Consider the following 17957-nt stretch of genomic DNA (forward strand, 5'->3'; position numbering starts at 1 on the left):
TGCATAATTTTCTGCTTCCTTCTTTTTCTATTGTTTGGAATGTGTTTCTATCTTTGAAGTATGACAGAAATGTTTCCTTTCTCCTCTAAACCCAGTATCAATTTTTCATATAGCTTTCACTCTGTGTAGATGTTGTAGTGTCTACAAAAATAAATCTCTGTGCGTAGACTCATAAGAATCTTATAGAGTCTGGATTGGGCCAAAAAGAAAGGAAGGAAGGGAGGAAGGAAAGGAGGGAGGGAGGGAGGGAGGGAGGGAGGGGGAAAGGAAGGAGGGAGGGGAAGGATAAAAGGAAGGAAGAGAAGAGAAGAGAAAAGAAAGAGAAAAGAACAGAAGAAAAGGCTGCAAATATATTCAGTGATCCAGTGATCCATATAGTCAAGGAGAATGTTTTAAGGATATATGAGTCTGAACTGAGACCAAAGTAGTTCAGCTTCAGAATAGTAGAGGAGGACAGAATGGCATGTTCAGACCCAGTGACTTAGACCCATTGCACTCTGAACAATTGGTTGTGGCTACGGATACCTATAAAAGAAATCATGAACAGGATGAAGGGAAAATCTGTCAACTCAATACCCACTTCTTATTAGAATTATCTGTCTAGGAGAAATGATTCAGTGCTTAAAGGTCCCTACTGCTCTTTCAGAAGATCCAGGTTCCATTCCCATAATGCCCTTGGCAGTTTACAATTATCTATAAATTCAGTTCCACAGGATTTCATGTCATCTTCTGACTTCTGTAGGTACCAGGTATGCATATGCTACAGATTTTATTAATATATATAAATGTGTATATATATGTGTATTATATATGTAATATATATGTATATATGCAGGCAAAACCTCACATATAGTCAAAACATTAAAAAAAAAAAAAAAAAAACAATTGTCCAATCAAGATGTTACCGTCACAGAAGATAACCTCAAACATGGCACTCATTGACATTTTTAAGGGAAGGTGAGTCTAAAGCTTCTTACCATCAGTCTCAAGGATCACAGAGTCCACTTCTTATACCTGGTATTTTGCCCACTATTAGCATAAATAAAGCTAAGTGTTTAATTTTATCAATGCTTTATTACCTGAAAAAGAGATATGATCATGGACTTAAATCCACAGAATTGTGTAAGGAAGAGACAGCTAGTGGACAGACAGCAGACAATTCATCATGCACTTCACACACTTGAGGCTGGTGGATGGATCTCTCCAACTATTGTTAAGCTCTGCATTTTGCATTTTAACCCTGTCAGCTTTTGATATACTTACTTTCATGTCTATTAGAACCATGTGCATATATCATCAACACACTTTAGAGGGATTGAAAGCTATGTGACCTGTTTTGTGCTTTTCAGCTTTACGTTAGTAGGATAGGAAACGTTTTGAGGCAGTTGTGACCTCAAGTAGGGATATTCTGCTCAATGGTGTTACATGCCAGCCAGCCTGCTACTGCTATAAAACTTATTCCTGTAGATGGCAGTAGTAGTGAAAGGTCCTACCTCCTACTGGCACATAGTTGATGAGTGGTTGTGGCCAGAGGGTGCTAGGATTCCTGTCTGAAATTAAGATGGTTGAGTTCTGCTCAGCTTTTGTGTCACTGTAATGAAATAACTGTTACCAGGGAGTTATAAATACTAAACAAGAGGATCGTTGCAAAGTCAGCTAAAGGCAGAGGTGGGGGTGTCTCTTTAGGATGTAGAACACAAGAAGGGGCTCAGATGGTTAGGGATTTTAAGCATATTACATAACGGTCTGACTAATGTAAGTGACTCAAATGGAGAAAAGCAAATGTTCTCTCAGAAATTTCATGTTTTTAATGTGCATGTGTGGTTTTAAGGATGGGCTGGCTATAGTAAAGAAGCAAAGAGAGAATTGATTTTTTAAATATATAATCTATTCTGGATTTTTAAAGTACTATTTTATTTTCCTATTAATTAATTAATTAATTAATTAATTTAATTTATACCCCGATCACAGTACTTCCTCTCCTCCCAGTCCACTGCTCACATGGCCTCCCCCACCACCAACCCCTTCCCTTCATCTCTGAAAAAAAGAAGCCCCCCTGCCTGGGGTACCAATCCACCATGACACCTTAAGTCACTGCAGGACTAAGCATGTCCTCTCCTACTGAGGCCAGACAGGCAGACCCCCATTAGGGGAACAGAATCCACAGGCTAGCAACAGAGTCAAGGTAAGCCCCAGTTCCAGTTACTTGAGGACCCACATGAAGACCAAGCTGCATATCTGCTACATATATGTGGAAGGCCTAGGTCCAGCATTTGTTTGTGCTTTGGTTGGTTGGTGGTTCAGTCTCTGGGAGCCTCCAAGGGTCCAGGTTAGTTGACACTGTTGGTCTTTTTGTGGAATCCCTATCCTGACTGGGTTCCTCAATCCTTCCTGTAACTCTTCCACAGGTTTCCCCGAGCTCCATCTAATGTTTGATTGTATCTGCATCTGTTTTGGTCAGACTTCTAGATCTGACCTCTCAGAAGTTATGCTAGACTCCTATTTGTGAATCCAGGATGACAGATACAAACATAGCTTGAGGCTCCAAAGTAGTTGGAGGAGGAAGGTGGGCCTGCAATGTGTCCGTTTTTATCCTCTGAGAACAGCTGATCTCATTCTCCTACAAATTTTCAGGGGTAGTTGTTGCTGCATTCATTTATGTCTGTCTCACACAGGGCATCTGTGTATCCAGGCTAGCAGTGACAAATTTAGCAGTCAACGGTGTCATCACATGTTGTATCTTTGTGACAAGACTTAACCAACAGAGTCATTAAAGTCTCACAGTGTCTCCCTGTGTATCCACTAACAGTGTAGTCACAGAAGTAGTTTCCTTCATCTGCACATCGACCTCCACAGAGACATGGCTGACTGGCATATTCATCAAAATTGAGTTCACAGTGGACTCCATAGAATACAGGTACATAGTTACAGAAGTAAGCCTCTTGAAGTTTGATCTTTTGATACGTATTGTAATGATGAGTACTACCCCCTCTCAAGGAATGATTGCTCCCAGGAAGGAGAGAATCTGCAATACAATGTGACCTTTCTCCTTGATTTAAAAGTTGGTTAAATATAGATGCCAACTGTACCTTCCCCCCACCATGAGCAAGCCTGAGAGACCTTGTTTACCACAACAAGGTCAAGTGACAGGATCTAGGTGGAGTTACCCACCTTGGCTGCCCGGAACACAGAAGCAGAACTGCCCCTGGGCTTGCCTTGAGACATCTCCGGCAGTGACCTGTAATGGACTATGGATTATCCCACCCATCTGAAACCAGGAGGGGTTGTGGGTTGGGTCTTCCCCTTTAAATTGAGAGCTGAACATTAAAGCTTGGGGCCTTGATCAGAGAACTTTGTCTTGGCCTCATCTCTTCTCACCCTCCTTCCCCTTTCATTCCCAGCCCCCCTTTCAGGTGAACCCAGTTGACTTGTGGCTACAGCCAGCAACTAGTAGCTGGGCAGAAGAGATATAGGCAGGGTTTGGGGTTCCTGGGCTTGGGATTTGAAAAGACCATGAGAGAGAGGAAGGTAGGAGAAGGGGAAAGATGCCATAGGGTAAGAACCTTGAAATCGTAACTATGATTGACAATTGGAGTTAAGACCAACCTAGATGGAACATAGTAAGTAATAACTTGGGGTTATTGATAGGAAAATAGATTCTAATATAGAAGGTAGATACCTGCCCAGCTTAGTTCTGCTAAAGACTTATTATAAATTATAGGTGGCGTGTATTTTTTATCTGGGACTTGAATAATAAAGATGAGGTACAAGCACCAGCTTAAAATTAAATATTTCCACAAAATTAGCCCCAAGAGCATCCTGCCGCATGGCACCATGTAGGCAGAACTGGGATCCATGTTCATCAATTTCCAACTCACAGTTCACACCAGAGTACTCTTCAGGACAGATACACGTGTATCTTTCTATCTCATTCAAGCATACACCCCCATTCATGCAGGGATCATAAACACCTTCATCCACTTCCAAGTCACAATGCCTGCCTTGGTGTCTAGGCACACAGAAGCAGGAGAAGCCACTGATTCCATCCTGGAACACAGCTCCATTGTGGCAAGGGCTGGAAACACACATTGTGATCTGTCTCACAGAACCTTCCAGCATATCCAACAGGGCACATATGGGAAGGGTACTCAGGGTCTTCATGGCAAATGCCTCCATGTTGGCAGGCATTCCCTCCACAGGAATTAGTAGCAATTTCACAGGTAGGCCCATTGTACCCAAGAGAACACTGGCACAGGAAACCCCTTTCTCCTGCGGTATTCACACAAGTGGCAATTCCTTGGCAGGAACTAGAGAAGCAAGGGTCTTTTTGATCTTCACAGTCTTTGTTCAAATTATTGGCTATGTCTAAACAATTATCTTATAGAAAACCCTTGTGCATACAATTGTTTTGTCAAGAATTTAAGAGACACCTGGTATTGTTTCTATTGCAAAATGAATATTGGCACCTCAAGTCACTATAGAACTAGGACTATATTCTCCCACAGAGGCAAGTCAAGATAGCCCAGTCAGGGCAACAGGATATACAGGGAGGTTACAGAGTCAAAATAAGTCTCAGCTACAGTTGTTGGGGGACCTTCATGAGGAACAAGCTTCCAGTCTCCTACATATGTGTGCAGGTTGGTGGTTTAGTCTCTGGGAGCCCCAGAGGGTACAGGTTAATTGACTCTGTTGGTCTTTTTGTGTAGCCCCTATCTCCCCTGGGTTCCTCAATCCTTCTCCACCTCTTCCACAAATCTTCTTAGGCATCTTGGAAATTCAAATAAAAAAGACTCTGAAAGTCCGTTTTATACCCATCAGAATGGCTATGTGTGCTAGTTAATTTTGTATCCAGTCACTTTGCTGAAGATGTTTATCAGCTGTAGAAGTTCTCTGAAAGAATTTTTGGGGACACTTGTGTATAATATCATATCATCGGGGAATAACTATAGATTGACATCTTCCTTCCAATTTGTATCCCCTTGAGCTACTTTACTGATCTTATTGCTCTAGCTAGAATTTCAAGTGCTATATTGAAGAGATAGGAAGAAAGTGGACAGCTTTGTCTTGTTTCTGATTATACTGGAATTGCTTTAAAGTTCTCTCCATTTAATCTGATGTTGGCTATTGGCTTGCTGTATATTGTCTTTATTGTGTTTAGTTATGCACCTTGTATCCCTGCTCTCTCCAAGACTTCTTAACATGAAAGGGTGTTGGATTTTGTCAAGTGCCTTTTCAGCTTCTAGTGAGATGATTATGTTTTTCTTCTTTCAGTTTGTCTATATGGTGTATTACACTGATGGGTTTTCATGTATTGAACAACGCTTGCTTCCTGGGATGAAGCTGACTTGATCATGGTGGATGATTTTTTTTTTTTTTTTGCGTGATCTTGGATTCAGTTACTCATGTATTTTATTATTTTTGCATCAGTTGTTCATAAAGGAAATTTGTCTGAAATTCTCTTTGTTGTATCTTTGTGTCTTTCAGGTGTCAAGGTGACTGGCCTCATAGAATGAGTTTGGCAATGCTCCTTCTATTTCTATTTTGTGGAATACTTTGAGGAATACTGACATTAGTTCTCTTCTGAAAATATGGTAGAATCCTGCCCTAAAACTATCTACCCCTGGGTTTTTTGGGGGGATGTGTGGAAGACTTTTTATGACTGTTTCTATTTCCTTAGGGGTTATAGGAATAATGAGATAGTTTATTTGATCTTGATTTAATTTTTTAAGTGGTATCTGTCTAGAAAATCATTCATTTTATTTAGATTTTCCAATTTTGTGGTGTACGGGACATTAAAGGAAAACCTAATAATTCTTTGAATTTCCTCAGTGTCCATTGTTATATCTCCCATTTCATTTCTGGTTTTGTTAATCTAGATACTATCTCTCTGCCTTTTAGTTAGTCTAGCTAAGGGGTTTTTTATCTTAATTTTTCTCAAAGAAGCAGTTCTTGATTTGATTGATTCTTTGTATTGTTCTTTTGTTTAATTTATTGATTTCAGCCCTAGTTTGATTATTTTCTGCCATCTACTCTTAGGTGTGTTCATTTTCATATAAACTTTTAAATAGTATGAGAACTCTCCAGTTTCTTTATGAAGGCACTTAGTCCTATAAATTTTTTTTCTTAGCATACTTTCATCCTGTACCTTAAGTTTGGTGGTGATGTTCTTCCATTTTCACCGAATTCAAGAGTCTTTAATTTTTTAAAAAAAATTTCTTTCTGACCCAGTGGTTATTGAATAGAGAGTTGTCCATGAGCTTGAAGGCTTTCTGTTGTTTCTGTTCTTGAAGTCCAGCTTTATTTCATGGTGGTCTGTTAGAATACAAGGAGTTATTTCAGTTTTCTTGTTATCTGTTGAAGCTGGCTTGGTGACCGAGTATGTGGTCAACTTTGGAGAATTTTCATGAAGTACTGAGAAGGTATGTTCTGTTGTATTTGGGTGAAATGGTCTGCCGATATCTCTTAGGTCTATTTGATGTATAGCCTGTGTTAGTCTCACTATTTCCCTGTTTAGCCTCTTCTTGATGACCTGTCCATTGGTGAGAGCTGGTTGTTGACGTCTCCCACTGTTAACGTGGGGACTGATGTGGGATTTAAGATTTAGCAATGTTTCTTTTACAAAGTTATGTACACTTGCAATTTGGGCATAGATGTTCAGAATTGAGATGCCATCTTGGTGTATTTTTTTCTCCGATGATTATGAAGTAAGTGTTCTTTCCCATCTCTTTTGATTGGTTTTGGTTGAATGTCTATTTTGTTAGATATTAGAATGGCTACTCTAGCTTGTTTCTTGGGTCCACTTGCTTGCAAAACCTTTTTTTTTTTTCAGGCATTTACTCTGAGTTAATGTTTATCCTTGTTGGGTGTGTTTTTTTGTATGCAGTACAATAATGGATCTTGTTTATGCATCTGCTCTGTTAGCCTGTGTCTTTTTAGTAGGGGATTGATTCCTGTGCTGTTGAGAGATATTAATGAGAAAATATTGTTAATTCCTGCTATTTTGATGTTGGTGTTAGTAGTTAGTGTGTGTGTGTGTGTGTGTGTGTGTGTGTGTGTGTGTGTTTCTGTTTTTGCTGATGTGGAATTATTTATTTCCTTTCTTTTCTTGGGTTTAGTTACTATCCTCCTTCTGTTGGAGTTTTCCTTCTAATATCCTTTATATTACTGGATTAGTAGAAAAATAATGTTTAAATTTGTTTTTTGTCATGGATTACCTTGGTTTCTTCATCTATGGTGACTGAAAGTTTTGCTGGCTATAGTAGTCTGGGCTGGCATCTGTGACATCTTAAGAGACTGTAAGACATAAGCCCTGGCCCTTTTATCTGATGAAAAGTCACTGATGAAAAGTCTAGAGTAATTCTAATAGGTCTGCCCTTATATGTTACTTGGCCTTTATCCCTTGTGGTTTTTTAATTCTTTTTTTTTTCTGTACATTTAGTGTTTTGATTATTATGTGGCAGGAGATTTTCTTTTGGTCCACTCTATTTGTTGTTCTGTAAGCTTCATGTACATTTATAAGCATCTCTTTCTTTAGTTTATGGAAATTTTCTTCTATGATTTCATTGAAGAAGTTTTCTGGCCTTTGAGTTGGGAGTCTTCTTTATTCATGCTATTTTTATGTTTGGTCTTTTCATAATTTCTCACATTTCTTGGCTTTTTTTTCTAATAGACACTTTTTAGCTTTAGCATTTCTTTGTATCAATTTCTTCCACTGTATCTTCTCCACCAGAGACTCTCTCTTCCATTTCTTGTATTTTGTTGCTGATGCTTGTGTCTGTAGACCCTGTTTCCTTTCCTAGGTTTTCCATCTCTGGGGCTGCCTCGGTTTTTGTTTTCTTTATTGCTTCTATTTCCATTTTCAAGTCTTGGGCAGTTTTATTCATTTTCTTTACCTGTTTGATCGTATTTTCCTGTATTTCCTTATATTTATTCATTTTCTCTTTAAGAGCCTCTACCTGTTTGATTTTATTTTCCTTTATTTTTTAAGGTATTTATTCATTTCCTCTTGAAAGACTCTTATCATTTTAATGAGATTAGACTAATGTAATATTCTTATGATTCACTTGTGTTAGAATTTTCAGTGCTTGCTGTAGTAGTATAGCTGGCCTCCAGTTGTGCCATATTGCCCTAGCTTTTGTTAATTGTGTTCTTATAGTGGCCTTTAGCCAGCTAGTTGTTTCTAGTGTTGGCAGTCTTTATAGTCCCATGGAGATGCAGTAAAGCTGCTTGTCCCTGGTAGTCCCTGATTGTTACAGGTCTCTGGATTTGTGGTTAGAAGTGTGGACCAGAAAATGGGTCCAAAGCAGACTTCAAAGATGTTGGGCTTGCTAGGGGATCCAGTGGGAAGGGGTTTAGGGGTTGGAGATCTCACCTAATTGTCTCAGGGGGCAGCAGGTCCCCAGGAATCAAGGTATGTTTCTTGTTTGCAGCAGAGTCAAGGATCCTGTTTTTGCAACCATTCTCTTAGCCTGTCTTTTTATTAGAGAATTGAGTTCGTTGATGTTGAGAGATGTTAATGATTGTTAATTCCTGTTATCTTGATATCGGTGGTGGTACAGTATGAGTGTGTGTGTGTTTCCCTTCTTTTGATTTAGCTAGTGTTGTTATTTATTACCTGTGTTATATTGGATGTAGTTAGCCTCTTAGGGTTGGAGTTTTCCTTCTAGTATCATCTCTAGGGACAGATTAGTGAAAAATATTGTTTAAATCTGTTTTTCTCATGGAATATCTTGTTTTCTCCATTTATTAAGTTTTGCTGGGTTAGTAGTCTAAGATGACATCTCTGATATCTTGGGGTCTGCAAGATATCAGCCTAGCTCCTTCTGGCTTTTAGTGTCTCTTTTGAGAAGTTGGGTGTAACTTTCACACACCTGCATTTATATGTCATTTGGCCTTTTCCCCTTGAAAGTTTTAATATTCTGTTTTTCTCTTTACATTTAATGTTTTGATTATTATGTGGCAGGAGGATTTTCTTTTCTAGTCCAATCTACTTGGTGTTTTGTTAGCTTCTTGTACTTTTTATAGGCATCCCTTGCTTTAGTTTGGGAAACTTTTCTTCTATCATTTTGTTGGAAACATTTCCTGAGAGTCTACTTCTATTCCTATTATTCATAGATTTGGTTTTTTTCCATACTATCTCAGATTTCCTGGATGTTTTGTATGAAAAATTTTTTAGATTTAATATTTTCTCTGACCAATGTATCCATTTCTTCAATACCTGAGATTCTTTCTTCTATCTCCTGCATTCTTTGGTGAAGCTTGCCTCAGTAATTCCTGCTTAAATTTCACTTTTTTATTTTCTAGAATTCCTTCACTTCATGTTTTCTTTATTGCTTCTATTTCCAGTTTCAAGACTTGAATAGTTTTATTCATTCCCCTCAGCTTTTTTCTTCTTTCTTGGCTTTCTTTAAGGGATTTGTTTATTTTTTCTAGTTGTTTGTATTTTCTTATATATCTTTAAGGGAATTATTCATTTCCTCTTTAAGAGCCTTTTTTATATAGTTGGTTTTACAGTTGGGGGAGGGGGTTGTTTGGTTGGTTTGATTTGTGGTTTAGTCATATTGTGTTGTAGAAAATTTTAAGCTCAATCTGGGGTTTCTGCTCTGCCTTTGACCATTAGGCCTTAGATAAAAAACACACACACAACCTTTATATTTACAGTAAGTCTTAAACATCACAACACCTGGGCACATATCTACCCTCTATGCTATTAAAAGTCTATTTCCTATCAATAACCTTGAATTATTACCTACTATGTTTCCTCAGGACTGCTCTTAACTCCAATTGGCCAGCCTTCAGGGACACATTTTCATGACTCACCTAACCCATGGCAGCTTCTCTCTCCTTCTTCACCGTCTTCTACTGTGCCCCATGGTTCTCTTCCAACTCCCGTAAGCCCGGGAAACTTGGCCCCCACCAATGTCTTTTCTCCTTAGCTATTAGTTGTTGTCACCTTTATTTACAAATCAGAAATAAGTTGGAGGCAATGTCACATAGTGTCATTTGGCTCTACATGCAGACTTTCTCATCTTTAGGGCAACCAGAAAGGGGGGGGGCACATTTAACATTACAACACACAGCAAAAGAAAAAACCTCAACACATTGGAATATTTAGTGCCTGCTTTGATAGGATATCTGGACTCCAGTGGTGATGTATTTTCCTGTATTTTAACTGTATTTTTACACTGACTTCTAGGCATCTGGGTCTGGCATGATTATAGGTCTAGATGCTGGTTTCTGGGTTGTCGGGTTGTTGTTTTGATCCTTGGTTTCTGTTTCCTTGATGGATTTTCAGAGAGTGTGATAGCTGTATGTTTCACATTTTTGCTGACCTGTTTAACTGGTGTATTTATAGGGAATGCCTGCTGATGTTAGAGACAGAGATGTAGGGATGAGTTGGGGAAGGGAGGCCAGGAGGGAATGCTCTGTGGGATCAATCCATAGGAGGTGTGAACAAGGTGGAAGAGCGGCTACTGCTACTGTTCTGTTGTGCTACACAGGGGGAGTCTGAGAGATTGGATCTTATGGAGGAACAGAGAGAGAAGAGGAGTGTTTGCAAAGGAGTTGCTTTTTTAAAAGTATCATGTTTAAAAGAAAGAAATGAAGTCACCATTTAGTAGAAAAAATCTGCATTCCCATGTTTATCATGGCATTATTAACAGCAAAAGTATAGAAACAATCTATATGCACTTTAATACACTAATAGGTTAAAAAATTATGAATTATGCATATGTACTAAAGAACATTGTTTAGCTTTAAAAAAGAGAGAGGTACTGTCATTTGCTCCAATAGAGATGGCTCTTGAAGACATTATGCTAAGTAAAATAAGCAAGACAGGAAAAAAACCTGTAAAGTCTCACTTGTATATAGAATCTAAAAGTAACCAAGTTAATTAAAATGCCAAATACATAGAGGTAGAGAATGTAAGTAGTTACCAGAGTCATGGTGCAAGAAGTAAAGAGATATTTAGGCCAACAGTTGCAAATTAGCAAATGTGGAAGCAAAACAAGTTGAAATATGTGATGCTCAACCTGAAGATTGTAGAAAAAGTGTGTCATACTCATGTATTTTGCTAAGTGGATAGACTTTAGCTATTCCTGTCATGCCATAGAATGGAATACTTTTATGAGATGGTAAATTAGTTCATTAGTCCCCTGTAGTAGCCACCTAACAGTACATATGCTCCATGACTTATAATGAGACTCTGCATTGAAACCACCATCAGAAATCGAAATATTATACATTTAAAATGCATTTGCTGCACATAACCTCCCAAATATCCTGAAATTTAGCAACTGAGTCCATTGCAGAATTGGGTTTTACCTTGTCAAGTTGTGGATAACAGAAGCTTCCAGAGCTTCACAACACAAGAGTTTCATGATGCAGGTTGGTACTCCATAGAATGGTCAGAGGTGAAAATTTAAATGTAATTGCTGCCAATCATTGCAATATTTTAAATATTATTGCTGCCAATTGCTGCCAACATATTGTTTTCATACAAGTATTGAGGTGAACCCCCATGAGTTGGGGCTATTTGTGTATATGTACCTAATTATGGTGTTACATATCTTAAGTATGAACAATAAGATTTACTTTTTGAAAGGAAATGCAAAAACCATGTTACAAGATGCATGTATAATATGTTATGACGGGATAGGAAATGATAGGATATGCATTGCCTTTGCTTTGTGTATACGCAATGTTCATTTCTTGTTCTGATGGAAACCTGCTCCCATTATCTGTCATTTATGTGCTTATTTTATTCAGTCTTATATACTTAGAAAGCAGTTTCAGGATTCTAAGCTTATGTCATGGGAGAAAACAATTTAGAAGCTTGATTCTCGTGCTCTGTACAGTCCATGTACCTTTCACTTTGTACTTCCAGCTGATTACCACCTGACAACATCCGGTTAAGTTTTTCTATCCTCCACTCAATGAGGTTTTCCCATACATGTTTACTGAGATTTAGCACAGGTCTTCATTGCTTTGGGGACATCCTCTGCACTATGTTTTTAAATTTGTGTATGTTCAAAAGCACTCTTGGTACCATATCACAATGTCTCATAGGTTTTGAAAACCACAGAGATTCCTATACCCTCTATGACACAGAACAGTTCCGTTCCTTTAATATGCTGCTTCTGTGCACTTTTATGTTAAACCATATTCTCTCTCCAACATGACAACTAATTGCCTCTTTTCTACCTTTATTATTTTTCCTTCCCAAAAATGTCATGCAAATGGAATCATATCATTATGTAGGAAATTGTGTTTTGTTTGGTTTATTTTGTTTTGTGTTCTTGAGACAAGATACCACTGTACAACCCAGGTCTCTGAATTATCATTCTCTTATCACACACTTGAGTTCTGAGATTGCTGGTGTGTGCTACACACACATAACTACCAAACCACATGTAAATATTAGGAGACAGAGACAGATGGATTTCTGTGAGTTAAAAACAAACCTAGTCTATTAGAAGGCTCCAGACAAACCAGGGTTTTTTGGTATCTTTTTTAACTTAATTTTTTGCTTATTCATGTTTCATGCCACTCACTGTCCCCTCCTGGTCACTCCCTCCCATAATCCTTCCCTCATCCCATCTCCCCTTCTCCTCTGAACTGGTGGGGGTTTCCCTGGCTATCCCACCCCACTCTGGCACTTCAAGTGTCTACAAGGCTGGATGCTTCCTCTCCCATGGATGCCAGACAAGGAAGCCTATCTAGAAGAACATAACCCATGTACAGGCAATAGCTTTGGGGATAGCCCCCATTCCAGTAGTTTAGGACCCACATGAAGGTCAAGCTTCATATTTGCTATGTATGAGCAGAAAGGCCCAGGTCCTGCCCATGTATGTTCTTTGGTTGGTGATTCCAGGGCTTCTAATAAGACCCTGTCTCAAAAAAGTAACTAAATTACGTTTAATTGTGTTTTTATGATTCAATGGCTCATTTTCTCTATCAATAAATAGAAATCAATTTTATGGCTATGTCATGGTCTATAGCACCCAACAATTTGACTTTGTAAATATGTATTAGACTATACTCTACTCCAACTGTTTCCTCTGTGGTATTACCAGCTTTTCCAGGTTACCGCGCCCTAATGACTGCCAGATCTACAAGCATAGATTTCTGTAGGAGGACAGTCTGGGTTTAGGAAGCATGAAGAATATAACTTTCTGTGGGACTAAAATATTTATAAACATAAGTTCAGACCCTTCTTGCTTTTGTTTTTGCATCCCCTTCCTCTTTCATCTGCCACCACAGAGTGGTGTCATATCCCAGCACTTTGAGATTAGCCTTCCAAGCCTTCAAAACAATGAAAAATAATTCTCCTTTTTATATACTATTCACCTTGTGGTATTCAGTTATAGCAGCACAGCTCAAAGACACCAGTCTCAGAAACATTGTCATGCTGCCAGAATCATTAAATTTTACAGTTAGTTGTAGCATCTAGTGTTTGCAAGACATTGGAATATATACTTATATAGGTTATGGAAACTTGGCGTGTAGCTTATATCATCAAGATGAATCATCATGCTTTAGTACAAGTAAGTGCTTAAATAAGGAAATGACACATTAGACTCTGAACCTAGATGAGGCCATTACTCTGTTGGGGAAACATCAACAAAACTGCTGATATTTAACTCAAAGAAGAAATAAAAACCCATCAATATGAGAGAAAAGAACATTTTAAATGTAGCATCAATCATGGGCTAACCACTACCATACATGAATGGTGAGGCCAGAGAAGACAAGTGAGTGGTACAGGAGGAGTATAGATTCAGAAGTAGAGTAGAGTGTAAGAGATAAGGCTGCCAAGGCAAGCTGGGGACAGGACCAGAAGGATGGCTTGGTTAGATCTCTTCATTTGTTCTCCATTTCCTTGTTTTCTCTGAACTTTTGTGTATACACTGAGACTGTCCTCAGTTTGTGAAATAGAGAGGGTGTCATCAACTTATTTAGCTAGAATGACAATCAAAGGGTACTTTATACTAGGAGAGTCTATATAACCCAGGGAATCTTCCTGTCCCTCTCAAGAATGCTGGAAGAGCACTGGGTGAGTAGCTCTGAAGACTTGGGAACTGTCCCCCTTCTCAACATGTAAGATAGACACTGAGTATCACAGTCATTCCAGGTGAGATAGACACAAATAAAAATTGACGGAGAAACCAAGATGCACAGCTGCAGGTGTCACTGAATTCCACATTTCTGGCCAGTTTGTGATAAGATGGTTATGTCCCAACTTGGACTTAGATGTAGGAGGAGTTAAGGTGGGAAGAGTAAAGAGAGGAAGAGGAGGAGGAAGGGGAGTAAGAGGAACAGGAAGAGGAGGAGCTAGGAGAGAGACAGAGAATGAGAGAGGTGGACATGGAGGCTGATGTTCACTTGCTGTAGCAGTCAAAGGTAGTTGGTATATCTAGGTTGGGTATTGGGTTACACTTCTGATTGTATGGGCATCTTGTTATTGATCATTACTAAATATATAAGCCTTTGGATAATCTAAGCATTAGAGTCTCATCTGTCCTGAGCCCGTGTGGTTGGTGGGATAGTATGGGCAATGCCCAGCCTTGCAGAGACAGTGTGGAAGACTGGCAGAGTATTCTCCCACACTGGTGTCTTGTGGGTGGCAAGGCTGGTGTCTGTAGCTGGCCGTTTCTAGCTGTGGTACGCATGTGGTCTTTGGCCACACAACATGGCTGCTGAGCTTAGCAGAGCTGCTGCAGCTTAGATAGTCTGCCTAACCAGCAGCCTTTTAAAAATAATTACTACAACACCTAGATCCTCCCAATTTCAGAGAATAAAAACACCAGTAATAGAGTAAACCTCAGGCTCTAAAGATGATTCACGGGCATGAAGGGTTTCTTCCTAAAAATTCTATACTGGGAAGCAAAGGCATAGCAGAGAAAATCCCAGAAAACTGGAATTGGAGCTTTAAGACCAGTGGAGACCTTTGGCCTTTTGAGTTCCTTCTTTACTGACTGTCTAATGTCTGGCTTCAGAAGTGATAGCAGCAGAGAGGCGGAATCTCCATGTGCTGTGACCCCTCAGGAAACAGACAAACAAACAGACCTGGGTTTTGTAGAATAGAGGTCTACAAAAGCCAAACAAATGTTCAATTAGGGGAGAAAGGAGTCTTCAAAATGGTCTGAAAATTTTTAGTTTTTTTGGTGGATTTTGGCCCCAGTCTTGTGTATCTTCATTCTAATGAATCAATGTACTTAAAGCAGTGGTGGAAGGCATTCATATCTGTTTCATCTAAAACAGATTTTTAGCAGGAAAGCAATAGGAAGGTTTTACAACAGCCACAAGAAAGCTGAAAGAAACATAGCTCCCTGCAGCAAGAAATTACTGACTGAAACATTCAATAGGTCAAGGCGGAGTTAACTGCTTAGAAAATAAGCTGGTGTCAATTCTTAGTGAAAATGGCAGCTATAGAAAGAAGAGAACTTTGAAACCCATGCATATTTCCAGGGAAAACTGTGTTTGGAGAAAATGGAGAGGACCTTAAGTTTTAACTTTAGACTGAGCTCCATTCTGTGCACTAGGACCAGGGCCACTATCACAGCTTTTTTCTGTGTGCATGTGCCAAGACAGGGATTCTAGTGCAGCTGTTCCTAAGCTCATGCAAAGAAGCATAGAGCATGATCTCTGCACTCAGAGGTAATACATGCACACCTTAGGTCCAATAGGAGAATAATGAGGTCACTCAGGGGCTAAATAAAGCCCAGGCCCCTTAGAATTGGTAGTATCCAGTGATGAGGCCCCTCTCTATTCATATTCTGTAATACTTGCCAATGAACTTTGTGTTGGTTTTACCCTGGACTTTTTGTGTGTGTGTTTTAATCTATTATCCCCAGAAACAAAGAATTCCTTAACTCAGGCAGTATCAGATATAAGAGAATTTAGGATCCTAGACATTTGGGGGACCTTTGACAAACCACTTTCAATAGACAGTCTTCTCCTTTTTATCTGGTCTACTATGGAAACAGCCCATGAATCCTCTGTATGCATTCATATTATTTATTATAACATTGCTGATAACTTATGTGGGTTGTAACAAATGTCCCCACACAACATGATCCCCTTCACACACACACACACACACACACACACACACACACACACTTGAACTTATGGTTTGCCTCCAATCATAATAATAGAACTTGATTCCTAGTGGATCTGACAGGGGCCCAAGTTGCACTTCAAATTCCACCACCTCCTTCTCTGTCCATGGTTCATTTGTCTTGTGCCCTTTGGCTCTTAGCAGACTGTGGGTATTAGGTGAGAGTGATGAAGCTTGTTCAGGAAGGAATGGGTAGGTTGTGGCTAGCAAGAGGACCCTACAAACCCAAAGAGGAGCTTAGAAAAAATTATTTTTTTTTGAATTTAGTATCTCCTTCTGGAAACCTGTTGCAGTGGCTTTCATTGCAGCAGGAGAAGATGTTTTTCTCAAACTCGATGAAGCGCACGTACTCCACACATCTTCTTGGGCAGCCCAGAACAGAATGTTTGTACAGATATTCTAAAGGAAGTAAAGCATTGTCATAAGTATGCAGGCTTTACCAATGAGAGCAAATGTGGCTGGGTTGTCCATTCTTCCCCTTCCAGCTTGAAACTAAAGGCTCTACCACAGAAAAAAAAAAGGTTTCTTCCTAAGATAACCTATCCCTGCCCACAGCACATACATAAGTTTATGACAGAGGAGATGCAACAGACTGATATGTTAGTTTAAGTCACTAAAGAAAAGACATGGTTAGGAATTTGAAGTCTACCTAGTGAACTAAATCATTGTAATAGATGAGAAATTTGAACACAGGATGGAAGGAACATGTCCTAGACCACAAGCCAAGTCAATGGCAATGCTGATTTCACAAACAGATATGGTAAGCCAAGTCATAAAATCAGTCTCTTCCCCCCCCTCTTGACTTAACCTCACCTCCAGTGGCAAGTTGAATGTATACTTCTTTAGTTTGGCATGCAAAGTCAGGATATCTGGATTGACAGACCCCCAAGTTTCTTGTGCAGGTATTGTCAACATATTCATCACAGGAAGTGCAAATAATGGGTTCCCCTATAGGGTATAGATATTATATCATAACAATGGGATAGGCATTGCTGCTAAAGAGAAGGTTGAGAAGAAAGACTAGGAACGAGAAAGAGATCTCATTTCAGTTATTTGCCTAAACTAAGGTTTGTACCTCAGTTGAGAGAATTTTTGTGCTCCCTTGGTAATTTGTATCACCCTCCCCACCTAACTCCCTCTGAGTACATCCCAATACCTCCCGAGAACTAGATTCTAGTGGAGTTATTGGACATCAAGTTCCCTAGGAAAAGCTTCCAAGGTGTGAAATGGGATTGTGACAGCCAGAAAATTCAGAGATCTGGATCTAATGCTGTCCTTTTATCTCCTGCCCTTTCCAATCATGATGCTCAGGACATTACTCCTATACCCTAGAGCTCTGCCCACTTTGTTTCCCTGCCATGATACTCACCCACTGAATGAGCCTTGCACAAAATCAGGACTCCTGGAAGCAAGAGAAACAAGAGACAGTCCATGTGTTTGGGGAAAACAATAAAGAAAAGAGAGGTGAGATAAACAGTCAGTATCCAGAAAGTGCTCAGGAACTGTGCTCTGGGCAGGATGTGAGATGGAGCTAGGGCTGAGACTTTTCCTTAGCCTCCCACTCTGTAAGTGATGTCCTGGACTCTGAACAATAAGGCTCATTTATTGCTGGTAGGCTCTACCTCTGCAGAGTGGGTGTTCTGCTTCCTCTCCCCATTTTATCAATCTCCGATGTTGATCAGGAAAATAACATTGGCAAGAGATAATTCCTGTTTCAAGGAAGGGAGGAGACATGATAACTTTGTTTTACAGACTTCCAAGTGCATGACACACATGGAGTGTAGTGGATTCCTCCGCCCATCACATCATATAACAAAAAGCTAAAGACATGGGAAGG

The 17957-nt window shown here is 39.4% G+C and overlaps 1 pseudogene; it reads right to left on the minus strand.

The window, feature by feature from the left end:
• Nucleotides 1–2486: 2486 nt before the first annotated feature.
• On the minus strand, nucleotides 2487–10943 carry LOC143438727 (uncharacterized; annotated as a pseudogene).
• Nucleotides 10944–17957: the final 7014 nt, after the last annotated feature.

This window comes from Arvicanthis niloticus, chromosome 26 (genome assembly GCF_011762505.2).
Source record: "Arvicanthis niloticus isolate mArvNil1 chromosome 26, mArvNil1.pat.X, whole genome shotgun sequence".
Lineage (NCBI taxonomy): Eukaryota > Metazoa > Chordata > Mammalia > Rodentia > Muridae > Arvicanthis > Arvicanthis niloticus.